This window comes from Mixophyes fleayi, chromosome 3, assembly GCF_038048845.1.
Source record: "Mixophyes fleayi isolate aMixFle1 chromosome 3, aMixFle1.hap1, whole genome shotgun sequence".
Lineage (NCBI taxonomy): Eukaryota > Metazoa > Chordata > Amphibia > Anura > Limnodynastidae > Mixophyes > Mixophyes fleayi.
The window spans coordinates 346,405,338-346,421,732 of record NC_134404.1 but is presented as its reverse complement, the minus strand read 5'-3'; the positions used below and the strand labels follow the sequence as shown (position 1 = coordinate 346,421,732).

The 16,395-nt window shown below is 41.8% G+C and overlaps 1 protein-coding gene across 1 annotated transcript in view; it reads right to left on the bottom strand.

Moving 5' to 3' along the window:
- VEGFA (vascular endothelial growth factor A) overlaps positions 1–16,395 on the bottom strand; it is a 60,748-nt gene that overhangs the window by 30,851 nt on the left and 13,502 nt on the right. Inside the window, exon 2 of the mRNA XM_075204474.1 lies at positions 12,956–13,226. The gene's annotated coding sequence lies outside the window, so the exon portion shown is untranslated. The remainder of the gene's footprint in view (positions 1–12,955; positions 13,227–16,395) is intronic.

The following is a 16,395-nucleotide window of genomic DNA, read 5'->3' as shown; positions in this document are numbered from 1 at the left end:
TTAACAGTAGAAACCTGATGTGGTGGTCCCTGACAGAGGAGCTAATTACACACTGAGCTGCTGTTTTCTGCCACATGGGAACTGATACTAATAAACACTGTGCTGTGCAGGCCTCTGACATGGCCAGGCTAGAATCCACCATGATGTAGGTGATACCACTGAAAAGCACATATACAGTCTAGTCCATAAATATTGGGACATCGACACAATTCTCATATTTTGGGCTCTATACACCACCACAATGGGTTTGAAATGAAACAAACAAGATGTGCTTTAACTGCAGACTTCCAGCTTTAATTTGAGGGTATTTACATCCAAATCAGGTGAACAGTGTCGATATTACAATGGTTTCTATATGTGCTTCCCACTTTTTATGGGACCAAAAGTAATGAGACAAACTAAACAATCCTACATCAAACTTTGACTTTTTAATACTTTGTTGCAAATCCTTTGCAGTCAATTACAGCCTGAAGTCTGGAAGGCATAGACATCACCAGACGCTGGGTTTCATCCCTGGTGATGCTCTGCCAGGCCTCTACTGCAAATGTCTTCAGTTCCTGGGGCATTTTCCCTTCAGTTTTGTCTTCATCAAGTGAAATGCAGCTCAATCGGATTCAGGTCAGGTGATTGACTTGGCCATTGCATAACATTCCACTTGTTAGCCTTAAAAACTCTTTGGTTGCTTTTGCAGTATGCTTCGGGTCATTGTCCATCTGCACTGTGAAGCGCCGTCTAATGAGTTCTGAAGCATTTGACTGAATACGTGCAGATAATATTGCCCGAAACACTTCAGAATTCATCCTGCTGCTTTTGTCAGCAGTCACATTATCAATAAATACAAGGGAACCAGTTCCATTGGCAGCCATACATGCCCACGCCATGACACCACCACCACCACCATGCTTCACTGATGAGGTGGTATGTTTTGGATCATGAGCAGTTCCTTTCCTTCTCCATACTTTTCTCTTCCCATCACTCGGGTACAAGTTGGTCTTTGTCTCATCTGTCCATAGGATGTTGTTCCAGAACTGTAATGGCTTTTTTAGATGTTGTTTGCCAAACTCTAATCTGGTCTTCCTGTTTTTGTGGTTTACAAATGGTTTACATCTTGTGGTGAACCCTCTATATTCACTCTTGTGAAGTCTTCTCTTGATTGTTGACTTGGACACATATACACCTACCTCCTGGAGAGTGTTCTTGATTTGGCCACCTGTTGTGAAGGGGTTTTTCATCACCAGGGAAAAATTCTTCTGTCATCCACCACAGTTGTTTTCCGTGGTCTTCTGGGTCTTTTGGTGTTGCTGAGCTCTCCGGTGCGTTCTTTCTTTTTAAGAATGTTCCAAACAGTTGACTTGGCCACACCTAATGTTTTTGCTATCTCTCTGATGGGTTTGTTTTGATTTTTCAGCCTAATGATGGCTTGCTTCACTGATAGTGACAGCTCTTTGGATCTCATATTGAGAGTCGACAGCAACAGATTCCAAATGCAAATGTCACACCTAGAATCAACTCCAGACCTTTTACCTGCTTAATTGATGATGAAATAACGAGGTAATAGCCCACACATGTCCATGAAATAGGTTTTGAGTCGATTGTCACATTACTTTTGGTCCCTTAAAAAGTGGGAGGCACATATAGAAACCGCTGTAATTCCTACACTGTTCACCTGATTTGGATGTAACTACCCTCAAATTAAAGCTGAAAGTCTGCAGTTAAAGCACATCTTGTTAGTTTCATTTCAAATCCATTGTGGTGGTGTATAGAGCCCAAAATATGAGAATTGTGTCAATGTCCCAATATTTATGGACTTGACTGTATTTCACTGGCAAGCCAAACATAGAACAAACAACCTCTCTATATACTCATATTATCATTACTGCGCCCCACCTACTCCTCCTAACTCATCCCTACTGCCCCGACCTACTCCTCCTAACTCATTTCCACTGCCCCCACCTACTCCTAAATCATCCCTACTGCTCCCACCTACTCCTAACTTATCCTTACTGACCTCATCTACTCCTAAATCATCCCTACTGCTCCCACCTACTCCTAACTTATCCTTACTGACCTTTATCTACTCCTAACTCATCCCTACTGCTCTCACCTACTCCTAACTTATCCTTACTGACCTCATCTACTCCTAACTCATCCCTACTGCTCTCACCTACTCCTAAATCATTTCTACTGCCCCCCCCACTTACTCCTCCATTATCCTAAAATACTTTGCTATCAAACATGTTCATCTTAATTATAGGTGTATACATTTTTCCTCAAGAAAAATACTTTTTGGATTTAAAATGTTAATGATATAATTGTTTCTGTTTTTAATGACTATAATGATTATACCGCTCATCTTCAATGATTTGTATGTAACATTGTTATGTCTGAACATGTCAATGTAATCTGTTAATTTATTATGTTAATGCGATCTATTTATACCTGGCTGTTTCCACATTGTTTACTTGTGCACCTAAATCTATGGAAGAGATTACCTCGAAACTAGGAGAAAAGAGGCCTCACCTGTTCTTCTGTGAAAACAGCCTTATAAATGTTCTGCACCTTATATACACTGTGTCACATGTATTTGACATATTTTCAAATCTCTTCAACTATTGGGATTTTTCTGTCTCCCTGTTCAGTGCGATTCACTTGGTTTGCAGGTATATTATTCTGTGATATACAATATTTGAATGCATTGTATCCTAACAGTCCAACAGCAGCATCTGCATCCCCCACTTAAAATTGTCTCCAATAGTAAACCTTTGCTGTATATAAAGTAGAAGCCAGTGATAAATGATCAGATGGCGTGCTAGGCGCTCTGTGGGGAGAATTGCATGCAAATAGTTAAGCTGCATTCAATATCAGATTCAATAACTGTTACTGGACCAACATGAAAGTTCCTCAGAAATATCATCAACAACCACAACAACGTCTTCTGCTTATTTGTTTAAGATATGTTTTAGTAAGAAACATACAAGATCTATATCTGAGTTTCTCAAATGTGTTCTGTGCTAAATTACCCAGATAAATAGTGCATTAAACAGACATGTCTAGTGGGAGATGGGAACTGGGAAATAATGTCATATGGGAATAGTGAGACAAATCAGCCCAGTCCGTCTATGACTGTTACTATACACACACAATGAATACTGATCCTACTTGGATCCAAAACACAGACAACTAACCCCACGTGTGGGGCGGTTTTAGGGGTACACTATACCAGCACTTCCTTCATTGGTCATTTACCAGCAATCCCCCATTTAGCAGCAGCTGGTTTCCTATGGGGCGATCTGTAACCAAACGCACAATGCTGCAATTTAATCGGTTTGCATGAAAGCGACTAATTGGGTCCATGTAGCATTAATGGGATGATCGTTTAACCGCTTATTCATGCAAAGTCTTTAGGCGACTCAGGGCAAGAAATGCTACTTTGATCTGTGTTAATAAGATTTTAGAGGGATTAATCTCAGGTGATTAATTGCGGGCCAGAAATCACCCATGCAATTTAAGGCTTAGAGGTGGCAGAGTTGGAGGCAAGATGGGGGTAGGGTCTTTCTGTAAAACGTATCTGTGTATAGTATTAAACTGCACATGATCTCTAACACTTGTTCCTCCTCCAGATATAACTTAACACTAATATACTTTTAATTATCCTTTGGTGTCTGTCTAATATAAACAGGGTAACTGACCATGTCCATATATCTAACATCCCAAGACATCAATGAAACACTGCAGAAATTCTAATATTATTTAATGAGCCGTTCACATGAGGTTATATTATTCTGTATATATCACTGTGATACACCTATGATGTGGGGATCCTTATACTGTACTATCAGTAATAAGGGAACAGGTGACAGGTGAAAGATAGGAAAGAACAGCAGCCGTGATTTTCCTTTACGTGCACAGACTGATTTAATAATCAATAAAGGGGTAGAAATCGTATGGAATAACAGTCTCTGTATCCTTATACAGTGGTGCTATATAAATAAATGGTGATAATGATTATGATGATAATACCTTAGTGGGAGGAACATCTTGTCCTATGTGAATTACTTTTGCTGAAAGGTCTGTGGACTGAGTTCAATATATATTTACACACATAACTTATCTATATTTAATTCACGTTTACTAAACATGAGCGATGTTATTTCTCTTATATACCTTGGAGTTTTATGATCGTTTAGTAGCCATATAAAAGCTTTAACTGACTATGTTAACATTCCTTAATTATATTTTTTTTATATCCCAGCCTGAATATAGGGGGAACACCCATTATAATTGTCTGAAAATGGGGGTACACCCATTATAACTGTATCCCAGTCTGAATATATGGGGGTACACCCATTATAACTGTAACCCAGTCTGAATATGGGGTACACCCATTATAACTGTATCCAACTCTGAATACGGGGTACACCCATTATAACTGTATCCCAGCCTGAATATGGGAGTACACCCATTATAACTGTATCCAACTCTGAATACGGGGTACACCCATTATAACCGTATCCCAGCCTGAATATGGGAGTACACCCATTATAACTGTATCCCAGTCTGAATATGGGGGTACACCCATTATAACTGTATACCAGTCTGAATATGGGGGTACACCCATTATAAATGTATCTCAGTCTGAATATGGGGGTACACCCATTATAACTGTATCTCAGCCTGAATATGGGAGTACACCCATTATAACTGTATCCCAGTCTGAATATGGGGGTACACCCATTATAACTGTATCCCAGTCTGAATATGGGGGTACACCCATTAACTGAATCCCAGTCTGAATATAGAGGTACACCCATTATAACTGTCTGAAAATGGGGGTACACCCATTATAACTGTAGCCCGGCCTGAATATGGGGGTACACCCATTATAACTGTATCCCAGTCTGAATATGGGGGTACACCCATTATAACTGTATCCCTGTCTGAATATGGGGGTACACCCATTATAACTGTATCCCTGTCTGAATATGGGGGTACACCCATTATAACTGTATCCCTGTCTGAATATGGGGGTACACCCATTATAACCGTATCCCAGCCTGAATATGGGAGTACACCCATTATAACTGTATCCAACTCTGAATATGGGGGTACACCTATTATAACTGTATCCCAGTCTGAATATGGGAGTACACCCATTATAACTGTATCCCAGTCTGAATATGGGGGTACACCCATTATAACTGTATCCCTGTCTGAATATGGGGGTACACCCATTATAACCGTATCCCAGCCTGAATATGGGAGTACACCCATTATAACTGTATCCAACTCTGAATATGGGGGTACACCTATTATAACTGTATCCCAGTCTGAATATGGGAGTACACCCATTATAACTGTATCCAACTCTGAATACGGGGTACACCCATTATAACCGTATCCCTGCCTGAATATGGGAGTACACCCATTATAACTGTATCCAACTCTGAATACGGGGTACACCCATTATAACCGTATCCCAGCCTGAATATGGGAGTACACCCATTATAACCGTATCCCAGCCTGAATATGGGAGTACACCCATTATAACTGTATCCCAGTCTGAATATGGGGGTACACCCATTATAACTGTATCATAGTCCGAATATGGGGGTACACCCTTTATAACTGTATCCCAGTCTGAATATGGGGGTACACCCATTATAACTGTATCCCAGCCTGAATATGGGAGTACACCCATTATAACTGTATCCCTGTCTGAATATGGGGGTACACCCATTATAACCGTATCCCAGCCTGAATATGGGAGTACACCCATTATAACTGTATCCAACTCTGAATATGGGGGTACACCCATTATAACTGTATCCCAGCCTGAATATGGGGGTACACCCATTATAACTGTATCCAACTCTGAATATGGGGGTACACCCATTATGACTGTATCCCAGCCTGAATATGGCGGTACACCCATTATAACTGTATCCAACTCTGAATACGGGGTACACCCATTATAACTGTATCCAACTCTGAATACGGGGTACACCCATTATAACCGTATCCCTGCCTGAATATGGGAGTACACCCATTATAACTGTATCCAACTCTGAATACGGGGTACATCCATTATAACCGTATCCCAGCCTGAATATGGGAGTACACCCATTATAACTGTATGCCAGTCTGAATATGGGGGTACACCCATTATAACCGTTTCCCAGCCTGAATTAATAACGTTTTAATAAATGTTCATTATTTGAAATATATATATTTATAAAAAATATATATATTTTAATATTTTGTGTCATTAATGACTATTAACAGGTGCCTTTATATTCCATGCATGTATTGGACATATCCTGCAGTGTACTGTCTGTTAGAGCACAGCGGACCTAGACCCGTCTTCATCACCGGACGTCAGTCCTTGTTTAGAAAAAACGCACAATACGTTAGGTTTGCCTGCTTTAATGAATCAGGCCTACAATTTCCTAATGAACAAGTTTCACAGCTTCTCTAAGCTGATTACAGTTGACCCTTGTAAAATTTAGTGTTTGCAGCTCTCTTACAAAATGTATTTTTAAAATCTAGTGAAGTGTTATTAACAAGCTACATCCTGGCATGTTCAACAACCAGTCATGACACCCCCATTATAAGTCAATCTGACATACATATTGAGGTGTTTAGGATAACCTCCCTGACTCTCTTCCATCTCTAACTTTGATTCAGCTGCCTTCCTTGGGATCCTGATCTTTCATATCTACAGCATGTATTGGACGAACAACATTAAACGAACGAATTGTATTCAAACGAACATTAAAAACCCACCTTTTCCTTAAAGCCTTCCAGTCTCATGTCTAAACTCCCACCGGTCGGCCACCTCTCTTTCTCATCCCTTCCTCGACTCCGTCTCCGTTTCTCCCGTCTCTCCGTCTCATCCATGTGTCTGTCTGTCTTCCCCTCCCTTTAGATTGTTCGCTCCTTTGAGCAGGGCTCTTCTACCTCCTGTTTCCATCACTTTTAACTCCGCTCTCCAGCTACTCAGCTCACCTCCTCTCAGTCCCTCTGCCCTCTGTCTCCTCTCGCTTCTCTCCGCTCCCCTCAGTGACTCTCAACCTGTCATCTGTGCCCACCCTCTTGGGCCATAGTTACCTGCCTATACTCACTTTTCCCCTCCCTCCCTCTCTTTCATGCTGTGCCTGAGCCCTCAGAGTTATAGTGCTTACTGTTACTTGTACTGTGCTGTTTCACCTTGTACTGTGCCATTGTTTGTCCCTGTACGGCGCTACGGATACTTTGTGGCGCCCTATAAATAAAAATTAATAATAATAATAATAATACAGCAGCCCCAGACAGTACCTGCTCAATAAGCAGCAACCTCCTCTCCATGTAGCCAATGGACCTGAGTGTTGCCAGTTGCTAATTTAGATTCAGAATATGAGCTTCCAGAGGAGCAACTTGCTGACATCTTAAATAATAGTATTCACCTTCCCAACACTTATTCCAGAACTGCAGACATAACACAAAATGTACAAAATGTAATGTTAACCCTTTGCATAAACGTATCATGATAGAAACGTCCAAATATATCAAGGGCTGTAACAAGGTGCATGAGAGAAACATTCTACAAAGGAAGAGAAGTATTAGAACACGAGGACATGTACTGACACTGGGGGGAAGTAGGGTCAGAGGAAATCTGAGGAACGACTTCACAGAAAGGGTAGTGGATAAGTGGAATAGTTTCCCATCAGAGGTGGTAGATGATAATACAGTAGAGCAATTGAAACATGCTTGGGATAGATATAAGGATATTCTTACAAAGAACTAAGGATCAAATAGGTTTTTAGATTAAAAGGTTACCATAGATTAAAAAATGGGCCGAATAAATGGGCCAAATGGTTCTTATCTGCCGTCAAATTATATGTTCTATGTTTCTATCACAAGAGGAAAAATTAATGAAATGCTTCCTGGTGTTGAACAATGTCCCTGTGTTAAACTACACACTTCTGAGAACACAAACACAGGAAACAGAGTAAACTCGGTTAGTCTTCCAGCCGAGGTGAAGTCTCAGATTGAAGCACCAGACAGAAGATAATACATATATTATTGATAGCATGAATGTAAATCAAACACAAAACCACTATTTTATGAAGTGCATAATTCATAGTCAGAACATTGTTCAACAAGCTCAGTGCTGCACAGCTCTCAAATAAAAGCTGCCCATTAATCACATATGGAGAGAGAGAGCTGAAGAGAACGATTATGGAACAAACATACACCATCAGTTATTGTAGAATGATAGTTTACTAACCGCATATACAAACAACCTGAGATGATGATATCCAGATAGGTCTTGGCATGGGTGTAAGGACAAATAATAACATCTAACCCTAAATAAGGGTATATAGTATATAATCCATGCAATAATAATACCAATAGAAAGTGAAAAGTCCAAGAGGCAATCCCAAACGGTAACGGCAAGTCCAAGCTCAAGGCAAATGGCTAGCTAGCGGCTCATGGCTCTATGTGAGAGAGTGTGTCTGGGAGAGTCTGATGCCGGCCAATCATTACAGAGGTTATGTACTTCATCGAGCTTTGTCTGGGTTGATGATTTAGCAGAGTTTTGATATAGATGCTTAATCCAAATGGTTTGGAAAATGTATATGTAAAGAATATTATATATGCACATGCTCAGTATTTTTAATCTGCTATTGACAATTTAGTTTGCTAAGTATCACATGACTACCATGGCAGCAACAGTCACATGACATAAGATGTAGTGCAAAGAGACGTTTTGGAACACTCTTTTCAGTGTGGCGTGCGCATTCACAGCACAATCCCCCACTATTCGTCTGAGAGCATGTACATAGACTCAGAGGTCAGCTGACCCTATCCTCAGCAACGAACTAGCGTGCTGACATACAAATGCTTTTCAGCTGAGAAACATTGCAGCCATATAAGTCTTCCTCATACATGTTACAAGGTATAAAATTAACTATTACAAAACAGAGTCCCCAGCTCTCTCCATTTGCAGCTCTCCACCATAAAGCTTCCGATGAGCAATTATAATGTCTCTTGAAATATCACCACCAATATGTAAAAAACAGATCATTAAATAAATAAAGTTGGATCTGCTCAGGTGGAAGAAGTGAATGATCTCGTGGTTGCGTTGCATAACGGTACCCGAGATCAATCTGCTACCTCGCAGCTCTATCTTTTACAGACCCTCCCGATGCCCAGAGCCATCCTGACACAACTGCATAGTTAGTTCATCCCCTTAGTGTGGAAGAATAAACCCCTACACATAACCTATGAAGGGCGCCCTCCAAGGGTGGTTTTCCAAACTTCCATCTGTACCACCCATTCAGTCACGTGACCAATGCCGTGGCCAAGGAGCAAATAACCATTCTCTGAGATGGGTAAATCTGGAAGCCTCTTTCTGTAAAACTGTTTCCCTGGCATCTGCTGCGGGTGTCTTAGACCGCGGCTTGCTGTAGTGCGGTCGCACCTGGTCACTGCATTTACTTGTCAAATTTGGGATCACTGTAAATTCCACTTTGGATCTAATCCATGACCTCCCTTTTCACGCACCTCTGGAATAAACCTGAGTATCCTCCAGGCCAATGCATGCCCTGCTTTTTAAATTGTCTGGAGAGAGGTATTAGAATGATTTTGGATACTTTGGAACATGGCCAGTGTACTCCTCTGGATATCTACAGGAAAAACTGACCAACAGGCAGTTAGTCCCTTTGTGTGTTTTCAGGTGAAACACTTTGCTAACTTCCTTCTTAATCCTGACATAACTAGGCCCTGACTCCACCTCTCTAGGGGTACGGTTTCTACACTCTCTCATTTGTTAATGTAACACCCCTTCCTGCTAAAGGGGGTTCATGGAAAATTGTTGTGTCTGTATCACTTACTTCTTCATGCACATCGCCTCCACCAAGTCTTAGTCTGGGTATATATGGATGTGGGTGTAATGCCCACCAAGGGGCGACTTGGGGAACCCCTGTAACCAAATACACTTCACACAGCTCTGACACACGATAAGATGGTTCTTCTATATAAAAATATTTACTTTCAAAATCTAAATTTTAAATAGGGAATAAAAAAATAATTAAAATCACAAACACTTTTATGAGGTTGTGTATTAGACTCACTATATAGTAATACATTAGGATGTTATAATATCTGTGTAATTTGGATATTATGCTATTTCTAATAGACTACTAAATTACCTTATAAACTAATCCTAACTCACTATAAAATACCACTAACACCTATATATAGATCATATCACACTAACGTACGTTATACTAGCCTGTAAGTAATACTAAATTACACTCATTACCTAGGTGAAGTACACTCTGGAGGTTTTTCGTCCAATTATAGTGCCAAACAACGACTGTTTAGCCCAATATAATATTGCATTAGTGTGTATGCTTACGTGATGAACGAGCCATTGTAAAGTACTGATCGTCGTTTCATTTGACTGCTCGTTCTGTTTCAAAATCTCGTTCCAACCTCCTTCCGATCCTGCCCTGTGTATGAATTCATCACCAATTGTTCAACCAACTGGCGATAGTTCCTCAAACAGCGATTTCTCTCTGGGCGCGTGTATGTAAATATAAGATCTCTCTACCTCTCCCACGTGGTGCGGTGTCAGAACATCAGGCAACTGGGAATAATGTGCTCTTATTGGAGAATCAATGGTAAATCTATATTACATGCTCCATATGACATTTATGTGTTGCTGTATGCAAGTGTCTTTCTTTCCTGAAGTGACAAGTGACATTATATTTGATTGCTTATTATTATAATATTCTTATGTTTATGTGTATTGAAATTACATATTATAGACAGTAAAACCTCTATACGTATAGAATTGTATTTAAATTATTATTATATATATATATATATATACTATACAGATGTGTATTGCATATGTCTGCTCGTATAATTAGACACCTGTGTCCATCCTGTCTAGAACAAAAGAACATAGCTGTGTACTGTATAGACGTGTACTGTATAGCTGTGTATTGTATAGCTGTGTATTACATAGCTGTGTATTGTATAGCTGTGTATTACATAGCTGTGTATTGTATAGACGTGTGTTGTATAGATGTGTATTGTATAGCTGTGTATTACATAGCTGTGTATTGTGTAGATGTGTATTGTATAGCTGTGTATTGTATAGACGTGTATTCTATAGCTGTGTATTACATAGCTGTGTATTGTATAGACATGTATTCTATAGCTGTGTATTACATAGCTGTGTATTGTATAGACGTGTATTCTATAGCTGTGTATTGCATAGCTGTGTATTGTATCGCATAGCTGTGTATAGTATAGCTGTGTATTGTATAGACGTGTATTGTATAGCTGTGTATTGTATAGATGTGTATTCTATAGCTGTGTATTACATAGCTGTGTATTGTATAGATGTGTATTGTATAGACCTGTATTGTATAGATGTGTATTCTATAGCTGTGTATTGCATAGCTGTGTATTGTATCGCTGTGTATTGCATCGCTATGTATTGTATAGACGTGTATTGTATAGACGTGTATTGTATAGATGTGTATTCTATAGCTGTGTATTGCATAGCTGGATATTGTATCGCTGTGTATTACATAGCTGTGTATTTTATAGACGTGTATTGTATAGACGTGTATTATATAGATGTGTATTCTATAGCTGTGTATTGCATAGCTGTGTATTGTATCGCTGTGTATTGCATAGCTGTGTATAGTATAGCTGTGTATTGTATAGACGTGTTGTATAGACGTGTGTTGTATAGACGTGTATTGTATAGCTGTGTATTGTATCACTGTGTATTGCATCGCTGTGTATTGCATCGCTGTGTATTGTATCGCTGTGTATTGTATCTGTGTATTATACGTATGTGTATTGCATAGGTCACCTTGGATAATTTAACAGCTGCATCCACCTTGTGTGTTTCCCATAGACCATACATGTGTTTTGAACATGTTAATTTGTTTTGCCTTTATTTCAAGTCTAGAATTATTGGTATGGCACCAAATAAACCACATGTTTTGTATCAATACCATTTATTTTTCAATAATATCCATACAAATGGATGCAGAAAAAAGTAATAGCATAACTTCTTAATGCAATAAAATAATATTTAACGTTTACCTGGCTGCTGCATTCTAACATTACTTTCTCATATACTTGTAACAAATCAAGGACATTTTTCTCCAGTTTCATGATTTTTTTCTTCCATACATTACACAATGTCATTCTGCCATGGCACAGCACACTCAACATTAAAATACTGTAGGTAGGCCTCCCTGTTTAATTTGACCATGTGACTTCCACTTCTCATCTGCCTTGACTCCAGTGGTATCAACCGAACAACTTCCGCTACTTCTACGTTGTTGACCATATTGGTCTGCGTACCACGCACAAAGGGGCTTTTACGTCTAAGAAAGTTGTGTAGGACACAACAAGCCATCACCACTTTGTCCACCTTGGCTAGGCGTAGATTTACGGCTGAATGAAAAATTCTGAACCTGTTGCTCAAAATACCAAACGCATTCTCCACAACGCACCTAGCGCTTGACAACCTTTAATTAAAGATTCTCCTATCCGTTGACAGATTGCATTGTGGGTATTGTGTAATGTAAACGCTTCATCTGCCACAAATACAAAACTTAGCCCATATTTTGTGTTACTTTCTGGTGGTAGATTAAGTTCATTGTTTGTAAGTTTCTCATGGAAGGGAGTCTGCTCCAATGCGCCTCCATCTAAGACTTTCCCATTGTTTCCAATGTCCCTGCAACCCTACGGGCACAAGTATGTGACAGCATACTGTACACGGAGCCCATCCCCAATGGAAAATAGGAAAATTTTGCACCATTAACATGTGAACCCCTTGTTCTTATCGCATTGCACAATTTTTATATAATCCGTATACTTCCTACTTTAATAAAATAATATCTTTTAAAAAAAACAACAGAATATTTCTTGTACCAACCTTCATATACTGTCCACACAGAACTTGAACTATAGCGTCACAGGTCTCAGGTATGATCAAACCCAGAGCTTGTGGTGAAATTGAGTTGTATGTGAGATCTGCCAGTGTCTTTCCTGTGTCCAAAAATCTCAGGGTATCAACCAGTCTCTGCTCTGCAGATACGGGTCTCCTTAAATGGGTGTCCTCTTTCTGGATGAGGGGGGGGACCAGTTGGAGCAGTTCCTGGAACCTAGGTTCATTCCTCCTCAGGAAATTCCTGAAGTTTTCTGGCCTAGAAAAAGACCAAGAGTTTGCTGTAGTTCAACAGTATCCATTATATAAAACAAATCGGTAATGTGCAGAAGTGAGCGAAGGACAGAATACTATACACAAAGATGTGTTATAGAATGAATGGGGATGACCTGCTTCCTTTCCTTCAATCTAAGTTTGTGGGAGTTTTTGCTAGTGGTGTTCAGCCCTTTTATTTAAGTTTATTTGGCAAATCGCTGCAGAGAGGCTATATTTGGTTTCAGTGTTTACAGAATTGCAATGATTTGCGACAACTTTATCCCTGTAAAAAAATCGCTGGCCAGTAGGTTGGTTGTGCAAAAATCGTCTAAAAAGTGAATAGTGTGTACGCATGAACCGACCAACCAATCAGATCTGTAGTCGTAAGTACTATCGTTGAAGATTATTATTATTATTATTCATTTTTATTTATAGGGCGCCACAAAGTATCCGTAGCGCCGTACAAGGACAAACAATGGCACAGTACAAGTAACAGTAAGCACTATAACTCTGGGGGCTCAGGCACAGCATGAAAGAGAGTCAGGTAACTATGGCCCAAGAGGGTGGGCACGGATGACAGGTTGAGAGTCACTGAAAGGAGCGGAGAGAAGCGAGAGGAGACAGAGGGCAGAGGGACTGAGAGGAGGTGAGCTGAGTAGCTGGAGAGCGCAGTTAAAGTGATGGAAACAGGAGGTAGGAGAGCCCTGCTCAAAGGAGCGAACAATCTAAAGGGAGGGGAAGACAGACAGACACATGGATGAGACGGAGAGACGGGAGGAAGGGGGAGAAGGGAAGAAGGGATGAGAAAGAGAGGTAGCCGACCGGTGGGAGTTTAGGCATGAGACTGGAAGGCTTTAAGGAAAAGGTGGGTTTTTAATGTTTGAAAGAGGACAGATTAGGGGAAGTTCTGATGGAGCGGGGGAGCTTGTTCCAATGGAGGGGAGCGGCGCGGGAGAAGTCTTGGATACGTGCGTGAGAAGAGGTAATCAGAGGGGAAGAGAGGCGACGATCGTTGGACGATCGCAGTGAGCAGGAGGAAGTGTGAATAGAGATAAGGTTAGAGATGTAGGGAGCAGTGGAGTTGGCGAGGGCCTTGTAAGTCAGAGTGAGGAGCTTGAAAAGGATTCTGTAGGGGAAGGGGAGCCAGTGAAGGGCTTGGTAGAGTGGGGATACAGAGGTGGAACGGCGAGAGAGGAAAATAAGCCTAGCAGCGGCGTTAAGTACAGATCTAAGGGGAGCGAGATGAGAGAGGGGGAGGCCGATAAGGAGAAGGTTGCAGTAGTCCAAGCGGGAGATAATCAGAGAGTGGACGAGAGATTTGGTGGCATCCTGGGAGAGGAAGGGCCGAATGCGGGCAATGTTGCGAAGCTGGAAACGGCAGGATTTGGCGAGAGAGTGAATGTGAGGGGCAAAGGAGTGAGAGGAGTCGAGGATGACACCTAGGCAGCGGAGTTGGGGAACAGGGGAGATAGATGAGTTGTCAACAGTGATGGAGAGGTCAGAGGGGAAGGAGGTACGAGAGGGAGGAAAGACAATGAGTTCAGTTTTAGCAAGATTGAGTTTAAGAAATCTAGAGGACATCCAGGAGGAGATGGCAGAGAGGCATGCGGATACCCTGGAAAGAAGGGAGGGAGAGAGATCAGGAGAGGAAAGGTAGAGTTGAGTGTCATCAGCATAAAGGTGGTACTTGAGGCCGAAGGAGCTGATGAGTGCACCCAGAGAAGAGGTGTATAGTGAGAATAGTAAGGGTCCAAGGACAGAGCCCTGAGGGACCCCGACTGGAAGGGAGGAAGAAGGGGAGAGAGAATCAGAGGTGGAAACAGAGAAGGAATGGTCTGCAAGGTAAGAGGTGAACCAGGAGAGGACGGTACCGGAGAGGCCAATGGACTGAAGGGTGTGAAGCAGGAGGGGGTGGTCAACGGTGTCAAAGGCCGCTGAGAGGTCGAGGAGAATCAGGAGGGAGTAGTGGCCCATGGCTTTAGCCGAGAGGAGATCGTTCGTAACTTGAGCCAGGGCAGTTTCAGTGGAATGGAGGGGGCAGAAGCATGATTGGAGAGGGTCAAGGAGGGAGTGTTCAGAGAGGTAGGTGGAGAGACGGTTGCAGACAAGTCTCTCGAGTATTTTGGAGGCAAATGGGAGAAGGGAAATGGGGCGGTAATTAGAGAGTGAGGTGGGGTCAAGATTGGGTTTCTTGAGAATGGGTGAGACGAGAGCATGTTTAAAGGCAGAGGGCAAGATGCCGGTGGAGAGGGACAGATTAAAGAGGTGAGCGAGGTGGGAGCAGGTGGAGGCGGAAAGGGAGCAAAGAAGGTGAGAAGGGATGGGGTCCTGGGGGCAGGTAGAAGGGGGGGGAAGAAGAAATGAGAGAGTGGACTTCCTCACCCGAAGGTGGGGCAGAAGGAGAGAAGGAGTTGGTGGCTGGGGGGAGAGGGGGGGGGAGAGTGGAGGGGGGAGGAAGGGCGAGAGGGGGGGTGGCGGAAGAGTGGGTGGAGGAGATTTCAAGTCTGATGGCCGCGATTTTAGAGGAGAAAAAGGAGGTGAAGTCAGTGGCAGATAAGGAGGAAGGGAGGGGGGGAGGTGGGGGAGACAGGAGAGTGTTAAATGTACCAAAGAGGCGGCGGGGGTTGGAGGACTGGGAGGAGATGAGGGATTTGAAGAAGGATTGCTTAGCGAGCGAGAGGGCAGAGCTGTAGGAGGAGAGGATAAACTTGAAGTGGAGGAAATCAGCCAGGGAGCGAGATTTTCCCCAGTGGCGTTCAGCAGTACGAGAGCATTTTTGGAGGAAACGGGTAAGTTTGGAGTGCCAGGGTTGGGGATTGGAGCAGCGAAGGTGGATGGGCTGGGCAGGGGCAACCGCATCAAGGGCGTAGGAGAGGGTTTGGTTATAGAGGGAGGCCGCCTGATTAGGGCAGATAACACATTGGTCGGAAAATTCTTCAGTGTACCTAGCCTTAGATTAAATATTAACTAATTAATATTAGCGCACACTTAAAACTTCACAGTACTGATTCTTACAATATCCCTCGCTTCCAGGTCAGGCTATCGTTGGTGCACTTATAATCCCGTTGGTAGCTACTTATCACTTAGTTATATGTATATTTTATTTTCTCCAGATATGTATGTGAATTCCATATCACTAACAATACAAATGATATAACAAATTGATATATAAT